This window comes from Ursus maritimus, unplaced genomic scaffold (assembly GCF_017311325.1).
Source record: "Ursus maritimus isolate PB19 unplaced genomic scaffold, ASM1731132v1 scaffold_7, whole genome shotgun sequence".
NCBI lineage: Eukaryota > Metazoa > Chordata > Mammalia > Carnivora > Ursidae > Ursus > Ursus maritimus.
Genome location: NW_024426885.1, coordinates 60,591,320 through 60,606,509, shown reverse-complemented (window position 1 = coordinate 60,606,509; position 15,190 = coordinate 60,591,320). Strand labels below are relative to the sequence as shown.

The following is a 15,190-nucleotide window of genomic DNA, read 5'->3' as shown; positions in this document are numbered from 1 at the left end:
CAAGAACTGAGGCCTTCATAGGCTGTAGAAATGAGGAAACAAGCAAAGAAAACTTGTAAAGAGATACAAGACATAGGAGAAAAATTACATGAGCATAATGTCCTAGAAGCAAAATAAGCAAAGTATTTGAAGGATGAGAGGGTGATTAACCATATTATACGGTCAAGTAAGAAGAGGACTGAGAAATGACATTTGATTTCGAAAGTAGCAGGTCATTTGTGGCCTTGATCACAGCAGTTTCTCTCAAGTAATGGGGTAGGGGCCAAAAGCCTACTACAGTATGTTCAAGGGATAACAGGAGCCAAAAAAAACTGGGAACAGTTTGGATAACATCATATACCTTATATGGTCAAAGGGCCAAGGATACAGTACAGATCATCTTCTTTACAAAGTAGGGACTCCAATAACCTTCCAAACACCAGGAAATTCTTTCCTTTGCAACACAGGTTTTCTGTTACCATCACATTTATGTTCCAGGTTATCTGCAAGGGATTGGTACAACTCTAGGGACAAAATACTTATAAGATTTTATAAACAGAGAAATAAGAGATAAGCAACTTTTAAATAAAAACTGGTCTTCCCAAAAACCAAGAGAAGTGTTAATAGTCACATTCTTAACAAGCATATTTCTTAAACTTGACCTTATACAGTCTCCCATAGAGCACAGCACATCACAAAAGCACTCAAAGATTTACAGCTTTCCTGATCTCAACTCAGTTCTTCCCCACATTCCCACATTATTTCCACAAAGCTTCTCAGAAACCTCCTCTTCTTCACCAGAGTCAAAAGGAGACTATGGTATGGTATCTGGAAGACTTCAAAACAGAGGAAGAAAACACTGTAATTTTAAAGGGTTCAAGAGAGATTTTAATACCCCCCCTTTTTCCTATAATCTAAGTCAATATATTCCTAACCTCTTTCATTTCCTTTTGCAGCACTGAGTGAGCAAAATTCACCCAACCTGTACATTTTCCTAACCTTCAGGGCACTCTAACTTTACCCTGAATCATAATACCTCACCTTATTTTAAAGGACAGAAATAAAAAAGGTAATCGATTATTATCTGAAAATAAATCTGACTTTCTATGACTCTGTGACATTTATATTCCAACTAAAAAGAGTCAGCAGTGTAAGTGGACTGTCTATCTAATTCTGATATGTCAAGTATGTGGAAAGGTGCAAGGGAAAATACCTATCCTTGTTGTATTATTACAATAGAAAAAAGATCACTTGGAAGATAGTAAGATAAAAGTTAAGGGTTTTTAAAAGTGTCCACTGACTGTTAATTTTGTCAAAGTCAAAATGCTTTAAAACAAACAACAGAAAAATTTCCCCGGAACAAAGTCTGAATAAAAGTTTTGTCATATGAGGGGCGCCTGGGTGGCTCAGTTGTTAAGCGTCTGCCTTCGGCTCAGGGCGTGATCCCGGCGTTCTGGGATCGAGCCCCACATCAGGCTCCTCCACTATGAGCCTGCTTCTTCCTCTCCCACTCCCCCTGCTTGTGTTCCCTCTCTCGCTGGCTGTCTATCTCGGTCAAATAAATAAATAAATAAATAAATAATAAAAAAATAAAAAAATAAAAAAAAAAGTTTTGTCATATGAAAATAAAGTGGAGTATGAGGATAGAAAGGGGAGCCATACCACTTGAGGTCAATTACAGACCCCAACAGAAGAATTCTGAAAGAGAAAGAATCATTAATTACACGCCCCAGCAGGAAAAGATGTACACTGCACCTCCTATAAGAAATCAACTACCTCTGCAATTGTCATCAATGAGAAATTGTCATCACCCTGAACTCTTGCTTTTCTCCAAGAGACTTCAGTTCAAAACAATCCCTCCCAACTTCCTCCTTTTTTTCCACAAAATAACATTGCTCTCCCTTGTTGGACTTGATTGTGGCTTTGCCATAACTTGCATGTTCCAAATCGCAACTGTCTACTATTTCTGAATAACCCATTTTTGATGGTAAAATAACGTTTTATTTTTATAAGGCTAACAGTCAAAATTTTGTCCTATGTAAAAAAATTATAATAATAAAAACTAGACAATAAATTAGTACCTAGTACTTATGATCCCTTCTCTTTCTGCATTTAGTAAAACTAAATTTTTGAATTTAATAAAACTAAACATTTTCCTCATATATTTAAAAATTTCACAAGTAATTATCTCAGTCAAGAATCCAGAAAGTAAACTATTTATTTACAACAGATACATTTTGATTTTCTATTTCCTCAACTCTACCAAGGTTCAAAATACTAAAACCTGAACAAAACATATAAAAAAAGTACAGTATGCATAGGTCAGTTTCCTATTCTCTAAGGTTTTACCTTCATTAAACAAAGTTTCTTAAGAGATAAAAAGTTTTCTAAAATATAACATGTGAAAAATCAATTGAGAATGGAGTCTAATTGCAGAGGAGATTAAAAATACCTATATAATGTCTATACATATGCCATCCTTAACAGACTGTAATTTTATGTCATAAATACAGCATTTTGAAAAAGTAGTGTCTAAAAGGAATTGATACCTTATAAAATAATTTAAATACACTTTAAAAATTAAAATTTAAAGGATTCTGGTATGTACTTTTTTTTATAGTAAATAATCACCACCAAAATATCTGTAACCTTTATCTATATTTTGAATACAGAAGTTTGTGATACAATTTTACTTGAAGATGAACTGCTATATACTTAACCTAAAAGGAAAACTATAAGGTAAATTTTCTTTTTCCACTGATTACTGTAATATGAAATGAATGATAATTATAGAATGAAAGGCATGTTAAGGAAATAACATCTTCAATTTTACTAAAAACCTTAGGCAAGATAAGGTTTAAGATGTTAGTAATATTATCATTTCACTTTTTCTTTACAATATTTTCTTACATATAACCTTTACATAAGCTAAAAATATACACGCGGTGGGGGGTGCCTGGATGGCTCAGTCGGTTGGCCATCTGCCTTTGGCTAGGGTCATGATCCCAGGATCCTGGGATCAAGTCCCTGCAGGGAGCCTGCAGGGAGCCTGCTTCTCCTTCTCCCTCTGCCACTCTCCCTGCTTATTCTCTCCCTATCTCTCTCAAATATATAAATAAATAAATAAAATTTTCAAAAAAAAAAAATAAAATAAACACACACACACACACAAAGAGAGGGGACAGTAGTCCAAAAATTGTGCGTGGGGAAACAAATCAGTCACTTATAAAGTTATGTATTAATGACTTAGAATATGTCCACATACATTTAAAAATCAAAATACATAGTGTCTAAAAATTAAACCTACAAAAACACAAGACCTATATGAAGAAAATCATGGCAGAACTTAAAAAAAATTGAATAGGGAAAGGGATATTCCATCTTATTTGTACTACAGACTCAATAATAGAAAGGTGTTCATTCTTACCAAATTTGTCTATTATGAAATTGTATACAGTTCAAAGCAAAATTACACCAGGATATTTGTGGGAGAAGAGGGAAAATGATAATTACCAAACTATTTTTAAATTAAATACAATAAAAACTGTCATACATGGAACCAAGTGGGATTTACTCCTAGAATACAAGGATGATTTGACATATAGAAATCAATCAATGTAATGTATACTACAGTAACAAAATGAAAGGAAAAACCACATACATGATTATCTCAATTGATGCAGAAAAAGCATTTAACAAGGTTCAACAACGTTCTGTGACAAAAACACAAAACAAACTAGGAATGGAAGAAAACTACCTCAGTGGTAAAAGACTGCAAGCTTTTCCCTATGATCAAAAACGAGGATACTCACTTTTGCTACTTCTACTGAATATGGTATTGGAGTTGTAGATAGAAAATTAGACAAGAAAAAAAAGACAGAATTGGAAAGAAAAATTATGTTTGCAGATGACATGATCACATATGTAGAACACTCTAAAAATTTCACACAAAGGGAAAAAAAACTATTAGAATAAATGGATTCAACAAAGTTGCAGGATGTGAAATCAACACATAAAAATCAGTTGCATTTTGGGGCACCTGGGTGGCTCGGTCAGTTAAGTGCCCAACTCTTGATTTTGGGTCAGGTCATGATCTCAGGGCTGTCAGACTGAGCCCCGTGTTGGGCTCTGCACCAGGCATGGAGATTGCTTAAGATTCTTTCTCTCCCTCTCCCTCTGCCCCTTCCCACCACTCCCCCCCCCAAAAAAAAATCAATTGCATTTCTACACATTAACAATGAGGAATATGAAAAGGAAATTAAGAAAACAATTCTATTTACAACAGAATTGAAAGGAATAAAATACTTAAGAATTAACTAAATAGGGAAAAGACATACACTGAAAACAAAATGTTGTTGAAATAAATTAAAGACATAATGGAAAGACATCCTGTGTTTAACGGATTGGAAAACTTAACACTGTTAAGATATTTATACTATCCAACAGGATCTACGATTTGATACAATATCAAAATTCCAATGCCATTTTTTTCAGAAACAGAAAAATCCTAAAATTCATATGGAATCTCAAGGGACTGAAAGAGCCAAAACAATCTTGTAAATGAAGAACAAAGTTGGAAGACTCACACTTCCTGATTTTAAACTTACTACACATCTACAGCAATTCTGACTGCCACAGTGTGGTAGTGGAATACAGACACATAGACCAGTGAAATAGAATAGAGAACCTGGAAATAAACCCTCACAAAACCTGTCAAATGATTTTTTTGCCAAGGGTGCCAAGATCATTCAATGAAAAAAGAACAGTCTTTTCAACAAATGGTACTGGGAAAACTATACTACATGCAAAAGAATGAAACTGGATCCTTGTCTTACACTATAGTAAAAAATCAACTCAAAATGGATCAAGATACTAAACACAAGAGCTAAAACTATAAAAAAACAGCACGCACAAGCTTCACAGCAAAGGATTTGGCAGTAACTTCTTGGATAGGACACTAAAAGCACAGGAAACAAAAAAAGATAAATTGACTACATCAAAATTAAAAACTTTTGTGCACCAAAAGACACTATCAGGAGTATGAAAAAACAACACACAGAACAAGAAAATAATTGCAAATCATCATCCTGATAAAGCGTTAATATCCAGAGTATAAAAGAACACCACAACAAAGAAAAACAATTAACCTAATTCAAAAATGAGCAAAAAACTAAAATAAACATTTCTCCAAAAAGCATATACAAATGGCCAATAAGTACCTGAAAAGATGTTCAACATCACTATCATTAGGGAAATGCCAATCAAAACCATAATAATATACCACTTGATGCCCATTAGGATAGCTATTTAAACAAACACAATGGCTCAGAAAAGAGCAAGTGTTGACTAGGATGTTGAGAAATTGGAACCCACATGCATTGCTGGTGGTAACGTAAAATGGTGCTGCTGCTAAAGAAAACAGTATGGTGGTTCTTCACAACACTAAACATAGACTCACCATATGATCCAGCAACTCTTCTTCTGAATTGAATGAGTACGGATTTGAAAAATATTTGTACACCAATGTTCAGACATTTTTCACAATAGCCAAAAGGTGTAACTTGAGTTGTCAAGTGTCCATCAACAGACGAATGGATAAAGAAAAAGGAGTATGTACATGCAAGAGAATATCATTCAGTCATAAAGTGAATGACGTTATGCTAAAACTTGCTAAAACATAGATGAACCTTAAAACATTATACTAAGTTAAATAAGTAAGTATTAGGTTCCTCTTCAGGTTCCATTGATCACTAAAATATCACATACCTAGACCACATTAATCTCTTGTAGAAGTACCACCATCAAGTGTCACTTTATAATTATACCTTCGATCCTTAATTACTAAATAAGAGTTCTTAATTTGCTGTAACAATATTCACTGTCTTTACAAAAGTTGAAGGGGTGCCTGGGTGTCTCAGCTGGTTAAGCACCTGCGTTTGGTTCAGGTCATTGTCCCAGGGTCCTGGGATTGAGTACCATGTTGGGTTCCCTGCTCAGCAGGAAACCTGCTTCTCCCTCTCCCTCTGCCCTTACCCCCTGCTTGTGCTCTCATGCTCTCTCTCTTTCTCTCCCAAATAAGTAAATAAATAAAATCCTTAAAAAGCAAAAGTTGCATGCTACTTAGCTCTCTTGTATAGCTACCAGTTTCAGAATTTTTTGTGAGGAAAAATTTCTCTTTAAGAATAGCATACTTTCTTCTCCCTGGTAAAAGAACTGTATAACCTAATTTTTTTGACCTGAAAAGTCATTATTAAATAAAAATGACAAAATCAAAGCTGCTCTAACTGAAGGGTTTAAGGACCAGAATTCAGTACCCTCAGGTTTCTTCCTTTTCTCCTGAACCATCTGACTATTCACTTTTCCAATGGACCTTAGAAAGCAATCCAAAAGCCAGTAAGCAAGGCTTAGTGAAAATCACTTTGAAAATCAATGATATTTTAATCATCAGAACTCTCATTTTGGCTATAAATGCTAAGAAATTCAGAAGCAAATTTAATGCGCTATTATGTTAGCTCTCTTTACAAGCAAATTTACCTTTCTCCTTTTTTACATCTTTAACTTTGTATTTCAAGGGAAATTAATAATTATTTCTATAAATATGTGTGTTTACAGATCTCAAACCATTATAGAAAGATGGGACACACATAGTCTACATTCATATTCATTATTTATTCCCTTTCTTCAGATGCACACTGTAAAATAAAATGGTTTCCCTTAAAAGATTCATTTTTGTATTAATATATAAGAGATTTTGAATGTTAAGGCAATTACACATTCTAGGGAACAAGGGAAACACCATTAATATGATCTACATAGTTTCATCATATGACTTTGAAAAAAACAGACCAAAATAATAGTATGGTGCCATTTAACACATTGGAACAGTTTACCAATACACACTGTTTCAAAAGTTAAGTATCTTACCTAGTACTTATATTGCCTTGATGACAAGATTCAATCTTAGCAATGACAATTAAGGGACGAAATAAATCCTATTCAATATATTTAAAGCCATTTCACATTAAACGGCAATGTATAACTTTATCCACACATTGCCATGCTACTTCCTTCTTTGACATTCCTCTGGGCCTAAAGATGTTTTCTGAATCATATTTAAACTAATTCTGACAGATGGATCAGATGTTTCAGCTCCTAAATGACAGTCTTTCACAACACATGAATTAGTCACACAGACCTCTCCTAGCTTCGAAAAATTCTAAAATCTATTCTGAGAATAGGAGTTAGTTTCTACTGCATGTTCTACTGTTTCTACATTCTCTGGCATGTGATGGGAAATCTTCTGTTTATTTTTTTTTTAAGATTTTATTTATTTATTTGACAGAGAGAGAGAAACAGCCAGCGAGAGAGGGAACACAAGCAGGGGGAGTGGGAGAGGAAGAAGCAGGCTCCCAGCAGAGGAGCCCGATGTGGGACACGATCCCAGGACCCCAGGATCACGCCCTGAGCCGAAGGCAGACGCTTAACGACTGAGCCACCCAGGCGCCCCATAAATAAAAATCTTTTTAAAAGGAAAGAGGAGAAGGAGGAAGAGATAGTAGAGATGGTGGATTCAAATTGAAGGCCAATGCTTAAGCTGCAGACTTGTGACTAATGATGCAAGAAGTACCAGTAAATTCTCTAAAGAGAATAACAAGAGTTAAAAAACAAAACAAGACAAAAGAAAACAGTAAGCAAAGGACCGAATCTCTAGCATTAAATTAAGAAGATGGGAGAAACTATACTCAGGAAAGGAGTAAGTCCCCAAAGGACTTGAATCAGGAGGCTAACAAAAATCAAAAAAGAGCAAAGGTTCGCAGAGAATTTTTTTTTTTAAAGATTTTATTTTTAAGTAATCTCTACACCCAGCATGGGCTTGAACCCACAACCCCCAGATAAAGAGTCACATGCTCTATGGACAGAGCCAGCCAAGCACCCCAGGGAGAATATTTATTATAGCAATAAAAGAAGCTTGGATTTCTTTTTTGTTTTGCTGTTGTTACTTTGAAAGTCTGTGAATTACTGATCTCTCTTTTTTTTTTAAGATTTTACTTATTTATTTGACAGACAGAGAGAGAACAAGCAGAGGGAGTGGCAAGCAGAGGGAGAGGGAGAAGCAGAGGGAGAAGCTGCGCAGGGTGCCGGATATGAGGCTCCATCCAAGGATCCTGGGATCATGGCCTGGGCCAAAGGCAGCCATTTAACCAACTAAGCCACCCAGGCGCCCCAAATTACTAATCATTTAAAGAAGTATATTTCATTCCTTTTAGTCAATTTGAACTATACAGTATTTTCACCAAAAAATTAAATACAGCTGATAAACAGCTCCAAATGTAAGAGAACATACTGAATTATTTCAAGGCCTATTTATTCTACCTCAATTTCTACAATCATAAAAATTCAAATCTTATGAACTCATCTTGACCATCCAAAAAAACACTAAATAGAAATCACATTATTTTAGTACAGAATTGTGGTCCATGTAATATAATACAAAAGGTACAATGAAAAATTTCATTAACTCAGAATTAGGAGCTTTTGGGAGGGATCTGAAATTTATTTCTGCTTAATGAGTACTTTATCCTAGGACATTCCAGATAGAAATTATTAATATCACAATTCTAGAATTAGAGAATAGAAAAAACTCTGAACCTAGACTAATTCCATTCACTGACTAGATATTTGAGAAAACTGAGACCCAAACTATAAATCGAGTGAAATGTTAAAAGTCCTTTTGAGACATATTTCAGTGAAACTTAAGGTCTTTTATGGTGACCAGTAACATGTATTTATATATACTTATACACGATTCGTATTTTTTCAAACTAATTTCAAAAGATGTTCTATTAAGACCTATTTTGTTGGGCTGATTTGAATGAATACAAATGAAATACTGTACCTGAAATTTGTAATGTATTAAGAAATACGTATTCCAAAACTTTTATTAATTCTAAAGGGGTCTACTAGCCAATAAACCTCAAAAGTCAGATTTCACTGTATTCATACTTTTTAATAAGAGGTTTAAGCATTTGTCTACCCTACTCAAATTCAATAAACAAATTCCTATAAGACTCCCAGTTCCAACTGATTAAGAAATGTGGACTAGCCTGTGTTATGTCTCAGAACTTTAAGCCCTATGTCCAACCAAACAGTAAAACGATAATATGCTGTTTTCTACTAATTAAACATTAGCCCATAAGTAAATCAAAAAGTTCTACATTATAAAATAAACATAAGATTTTCATCAATGAATTTATTAGAATAATTTTATAAAATAGCTACAATATAAAAAATTCTACTTGACAAGATTCCATCCAATTAGGTAATTTCAGAGACTGTTTCAACATTTTGAAACATTTTAATATTTTAGTAAATAATCTTAAATGGCAAATTATGTAATCCTTAAAGATTTATCACATTAAGAACTTTTTATCAAATATAAGTTTGTTAAAAATCTACATTGAAAACAACTGTTTATCTGAACATCAGGTAGAAATAGAATCACTGTCAAATCTTGTAACAAATGAAATTAGTAACATCTATTATCATTGAATCATCACCATTAAAAAAGATCAGTATAGGGGCATACGGATGGCTCAATCGGGTTAAGTGTCCAACTCTTGATTTCAGCTCAGGTCACGATCTCAGGGCCATAATCTCAGGGTCATTAGGTTGAGCCCCATGTCGGGTTCCATGCTGAATATGGAGCCCTGCTTAAGATTCTCTCTCCTTTGGAAGTTTAAAAAAAAAAAAAAAGATTCTCTCTCTCCCTCTCTCTTTGCCCCTCCCTCCATGCATGCACTCTAAAAATAAATAAAAATAAATTTAAAATATCAGTATTAATGTTTAAACAACAATACCTCATCCCAAACCCTTCCAACTAGATGGGTTTGGGAGTTCAAAATTTGTTGGATTTTATAAAGTTACATAAAGCATATATGGTGATAACTGAATATGGTGACACAGTGCATATATCATATGTAAACTACATGTAAAAGTATCTTTGTTGTATGTAAACCTGTGAAGTTTAGAGCAGCACCCTAAAATTAAGCACATAAATATTTCTCTCACAAAATTATTCAGTTCATATTAGGTTTTACTTTTTTAAAAAATACATTTATTCAGTTTTTTCTAGTGAATCATTAAAAATATTCTGTTAGTAGAATCTGAATTTCAGAACCACAGATAAAGATAGGTATTTATCTGGCCAAAAATAACATAGAGTAGAAATATACAACATTTATGGTATATGACCTAAAAACCAAAGGTTAATTTTTTGTTAATTTCTGAAATTTTAATGATACCTCTTTCCTGAAATTTTTTTTCCATTTTCTTTTTTTCGTTAAGATTTTATTTATTTATTTGAGAGAGGGAGAGAGAGAGAACGCACGAGTGCACAAGCAGGGGGAGAGGCAGAGGGAAAAGGAAAAGCAGACTCCCTTGCTGAGCAAGGAGCCTAACATGCGGCTCAATCCCAGGACCCTGGGATCAATGACCAAAGCTGATGGCAGATGCTTAACTGACTGAGCCACCCAGGCACCTCCTGAAATTTCTTTTGAACTATAAGGGGTTTATAGATTCTTCCAGACATAAAAGTCAAATGTTATTTCTTATTTTTCATTATTTAGAAAGTTAGATATTTGTATGTCCTACATGCATTAAAACAATTTTTCCAAAGCTTTTGGGATACATCAAGACACAAAGCAGAATATATCACCCTCCCTGAAAATCATCACTAAAGTTAATGACAAAAGTCTAAATGTCTTAACATCAAATAACAAAGACAAGAATGTCATGAAAATGCCCCTTACATGTGCTTTCCAAAAAAATGGAATGGAATATTACCACGTGTATCAGTTAAAATGCTTGTAGTTCCAAAGAAAAACAACAGAAAGAGACATAAATTTACTCTTCCAAAATGAAAAACCCCGTAAGTGAAAAATCCAACAGTGTACTTAGTTTTGTTTATTTTTTTCCCCCAACGTACTTAGGCTTCAGAAAACAATTTGATCTGTTTGTCAGCTTTGTCCTCAAACTGGTTGACCTTACAGCAGGGAAATGGCTGTGGCAATTTCAGCATCACACCCACACAGTACTGTACTTGACTTCATTCTGATTGTACCTAATTAGTTAGGGCTTATACCCACCAATGTAGCCAGAGGAATTCAACTACCTGATTATCTAAGGAATACCATGGCCCACAGTTTAGTCAAACACATAATGAATACTGGGGAAATAACCACCGAGATACACAATGCCACAAAAGGAAAAAAAAAAAAAAAAAAGATACTCAAAATTTATAGTAAATAGTAACAGGTAATTGAGATGATTAGTATAAATTATTCACAAAATTTAAGACATCCATTTATTTATCATTCAATGAACATTTATTAAACACATAATAAATACTAGATACTGTACTAAATACGTAAGGGGAAAGAAAATGAGTATGACTTTGAGAGTTGAAGACCTTCTTTGTACATAACTTGAAATTGTCATAAAGTGATAAATCTATCAACATAGCCTATATGCTTCCAATTACATTGAAGTATCTGAACATTTTTACTTTCAAATGCAATGATATCACTATATGAAGGTAGGAACAGAGTTCTCATGGTAAAATGTCTTTAGACCAATTAAATTTTTTTAATTTAATAAAATTAAATTTTAAATAAATTTTAAAATTCTCTATTTTAAATTAATGGAACCAAATTATGTGCCAGAGGTCAAAAGAGGGGAAAAAATATCTCCTTTATTTAATTAATTTTACATAGAAACATACAAATGACACCATTTACTGGGTGATTACCTTATTTTAAAATAGTGGTTAAAGCTGAAACACACAATTTACAAGGTACCACCATAGCCACCATAGATAGCTACAATTTACATGTTCCTCTTACTATACCAAAGTCTTTTGAGACCAATAACAACAATTCAAGAGAGGAGAAAAAAACATTATATGTACTCAAATCAGACATCAAAGTCCTTCCACGTACCAGCTAACCGATTTTCCTGATGGTTAACTCATCCAGGTCATACTGAGCAATGAAGTAAAAATCATTCATTCATTCATTCATTGTGAATAGACCAGAAATTAGCATTATCAATATTGCAAACCATTAAAAATTTTAGACTTACTTAAAGACTTATCCTAACAAAATTTATAAGGGAATCAAATGTTACCAACTCAAAATGAAACTTAAATGAAAAGACAGCTAAATGGACTAAAAATGGAAAAAGCTTCCCTATGAACAAAATCACAGGTCACTTTAAACTTCCTAAACATGAAAATTTACTTTATATTTAAGACCCATAAGATCTGCAAAATAACTTTTATCTGCAGGTACACAGTTTAGAACAGTTTAAAATCTTGTCACCATGTGACCATCAGAAAATTCCCCAACAGGGGCGCCTGGGTGACGCAGTCCTTAGGCGTCTGCCTTTGGCTCAGGGCGTGATCCCGGCGTTCTGGGATCGAGCCCCACATCCGGCTTCTTTGCTAGGACCCTGCTTCTTCCTCTCCCACTCCCCCTGCCTGTGTTCCCTCTCTCACTGGCTGTCTCTCTCTGTCGAATAAATAAATAAAATCTTAAAAAAAAAAAAATTCCCCAACAAACAAGCAAATGTATGTGTTTGGTGTACAAAACAAAATATAATTTTTGTTCCTTTCGGGTATTGAAAAATCTGACATATATTTTAAAAATACACTTTAAACAGAGTTAGCTTAAAACAATGATGCAATCACCCTAAGCATCAAGGTGAGTGGGTAGATGACTAGATGGCTGGATAAATAAATAAATAAATAAATAAATAAATAAATAAATAGCTGATAGGTTATGGATGTGAAGTAAAACAAACAAAAAGTAAATTTTTTTGCTACCTTTGTGTGGTGGGCAGAATGATGCCACTCCAAAGATGCTTATGTCCTAAACCATGAAACCTGTATCAACATTACATTAGATGGCAAAGGAGAATTAAGGTTCTGATGGAATCAAGGTTGTTAATTCACAGATAAGATTATTCTTCATTATTGGGGTGAACCCAATATTATCACAAGGGCACTTAAAAAGTGGAAGAGAGAGAGGCAAGAGAATCAGAGGGAAAGGTGCCTAGACCAAGGAATGTGGGATACTTATAAAAGCCAGAGAAGAAAAAGACACGGATCTTGTCTAGGACCTTCAGAAAAGAACACAGTTCTGCCATACCTTGATTTTAGCCCACTGAGAGCCATGTTAGACTTATCATCTCCAGAAACATAAATAATCAATTTGTATTGTTTAAAACACCAAGTTGTGTTAACAGCAGTGACATAACATTAATACACATAGCAACTCTTCATACGTAAGATCAAAAATAAGAATAACCGATTAAGTTTTGAGATAAAGTATTCCCTAAACTATTTTCAAGTTCTGATAGCTGTCCTTTCAAATCATGTGCCATAAATACATACAACTAACATTTGTAATACATTTGCAGGTTCTAAATTACATATATTTAACTTAAAAAAAAAACCAAAAACACAAAACCAAAAACCCTATTTATACCAGCATTTTTCATATAATTCATAAAGCTCTTTACCATTTATTTTGCAGTAACAAAAGTCTAAAAGGGGTGCTTAGCTGGCTCAGTCAGTGGAGCATGCAATGCTTGATCTTGGGGTTATGAGTTCAAGCACCACCTTGGGTGTAAAGACTGCTTAAAAATAAAATCTTAAAAAAAAGTCTAAAAGAATTATAGTATAATGATGCTAACCTGTTCCTCATTTCATTTCATTTCATTTAGGGAATACAAACGTTAAAAAAAAAAGTAAGAAAGTTTGGGAATAACTCTAAAACTACATTCTAGGCTAAAAAACTCAAGTTACACCACATAAAAAATTTTTCAAATAAAGACTTGTAGACAAAGGAAAACTGTTGGAGGGGCATCTGGCTGGTTCTTTAGTCTCAAGAGCAAGCAACCCTTGATCTTGGGGTTGTGAGTAAATATTACTTAAATAAAATTAATTTTTTTAAAAAAGGAGAAACTGCTAGAGGTTCATATAGTTATGGTTCAAAATGCATTTTTATGTAAAATTTGTATATGGTGAAAAGCAGCACACAATTCAACAGGTTTTAATACATCCACCCCTGTAACTGTCAAGATACAAAACATTTCCATCACCTGAGAAAATTCATTCCTATTCTGTCATTCCTACCATCACATATACTTTTCATTTTTAAATACCCAGCTTAATACTTTGCCTTTTATAAATGCGATAAAAGTAAATCCATTCTTTATATCATTTAAATTTCCATGCAAGAAAGTTTTTAATATATTTAACTTTGACAACTTGACTGTCACGAATGATACTCATAATTTAAAACTGTATTTCCTAATTTTCATTCATCCACTAAAATAAAATACTGTGGAAAACAAAATATCATTCCAGGTTTGCTCTGAAATAATTTTAAAACGCTAAACCATAATCCAACTAGCTTCCACATAAAAGCCAAGACAATATCATATTTCAGTAAGAGGAGGAGAGAGAAATTCAGCACATGCCTTTTACACAAAATAAGTTACTTAATTGCCACAATCTGCAGAATCATTAATATCAGAAACTTTTTAAAGATTTGCTTTTTTTTCTTTCGAGTGAGAATAACCAACCAAATCTTCAAAATTACCTTTATTCTGCTTATTTCCTATTAAAAATACCTATAAGCAAAACAAGCCTATTTTGCAATATCAAGTCAATATTAGTACATGCCCAATGAAACCGTATCATTGACTACAGTCACGAAACGGGTTTACAAAAGCAGTAAGAAACCAAGAAAAATATTAAAATAGATATGCACACTTATAGATAGATATTAAAGTGAATTTGGGAATGCAAACTCGCAGATATACAAAAGGAAAGAAAATATTACCGTTTGAAGTTTTCAGTAAAAAATTAAATACCCCAGGGCAATACCAATAAATTTCATGGATTATGTACCTGCAAATCAACGTTGCCAAGACTAGTCGATACCTAGCCTCTACTCCGCCCCTTCCAACCTGTCCCCAAGTGAAAATGTGCTTGAAACACTATCAGAGCATATCCCGTCTCAAAATGGTGCACATTCCTACATTATTGAAAAAAAAAATACTGGCAGAATCATATGAAAGGAAAAGTAAGGAAAGAAAAAGACACTTAAGGTTTGGCAGGGCATAATATTTTAATTATAATACTTCT

General features: G+C 33.6%; 1 protein-coding gene across 4 annotated transcripts in view; it reads right to left on the bottom strand.

Moving 5' to 3' along the window:
- Positions 1-15,190, bottom strand: part of JMJD1C (jumonji domain containing 1C) — a 321,235-nt gene that overhangs the window by 249,514 nt on the left and 56,531 nt on the right. The gene's annotated exons all lie outside the window — the stretch shown is intronic.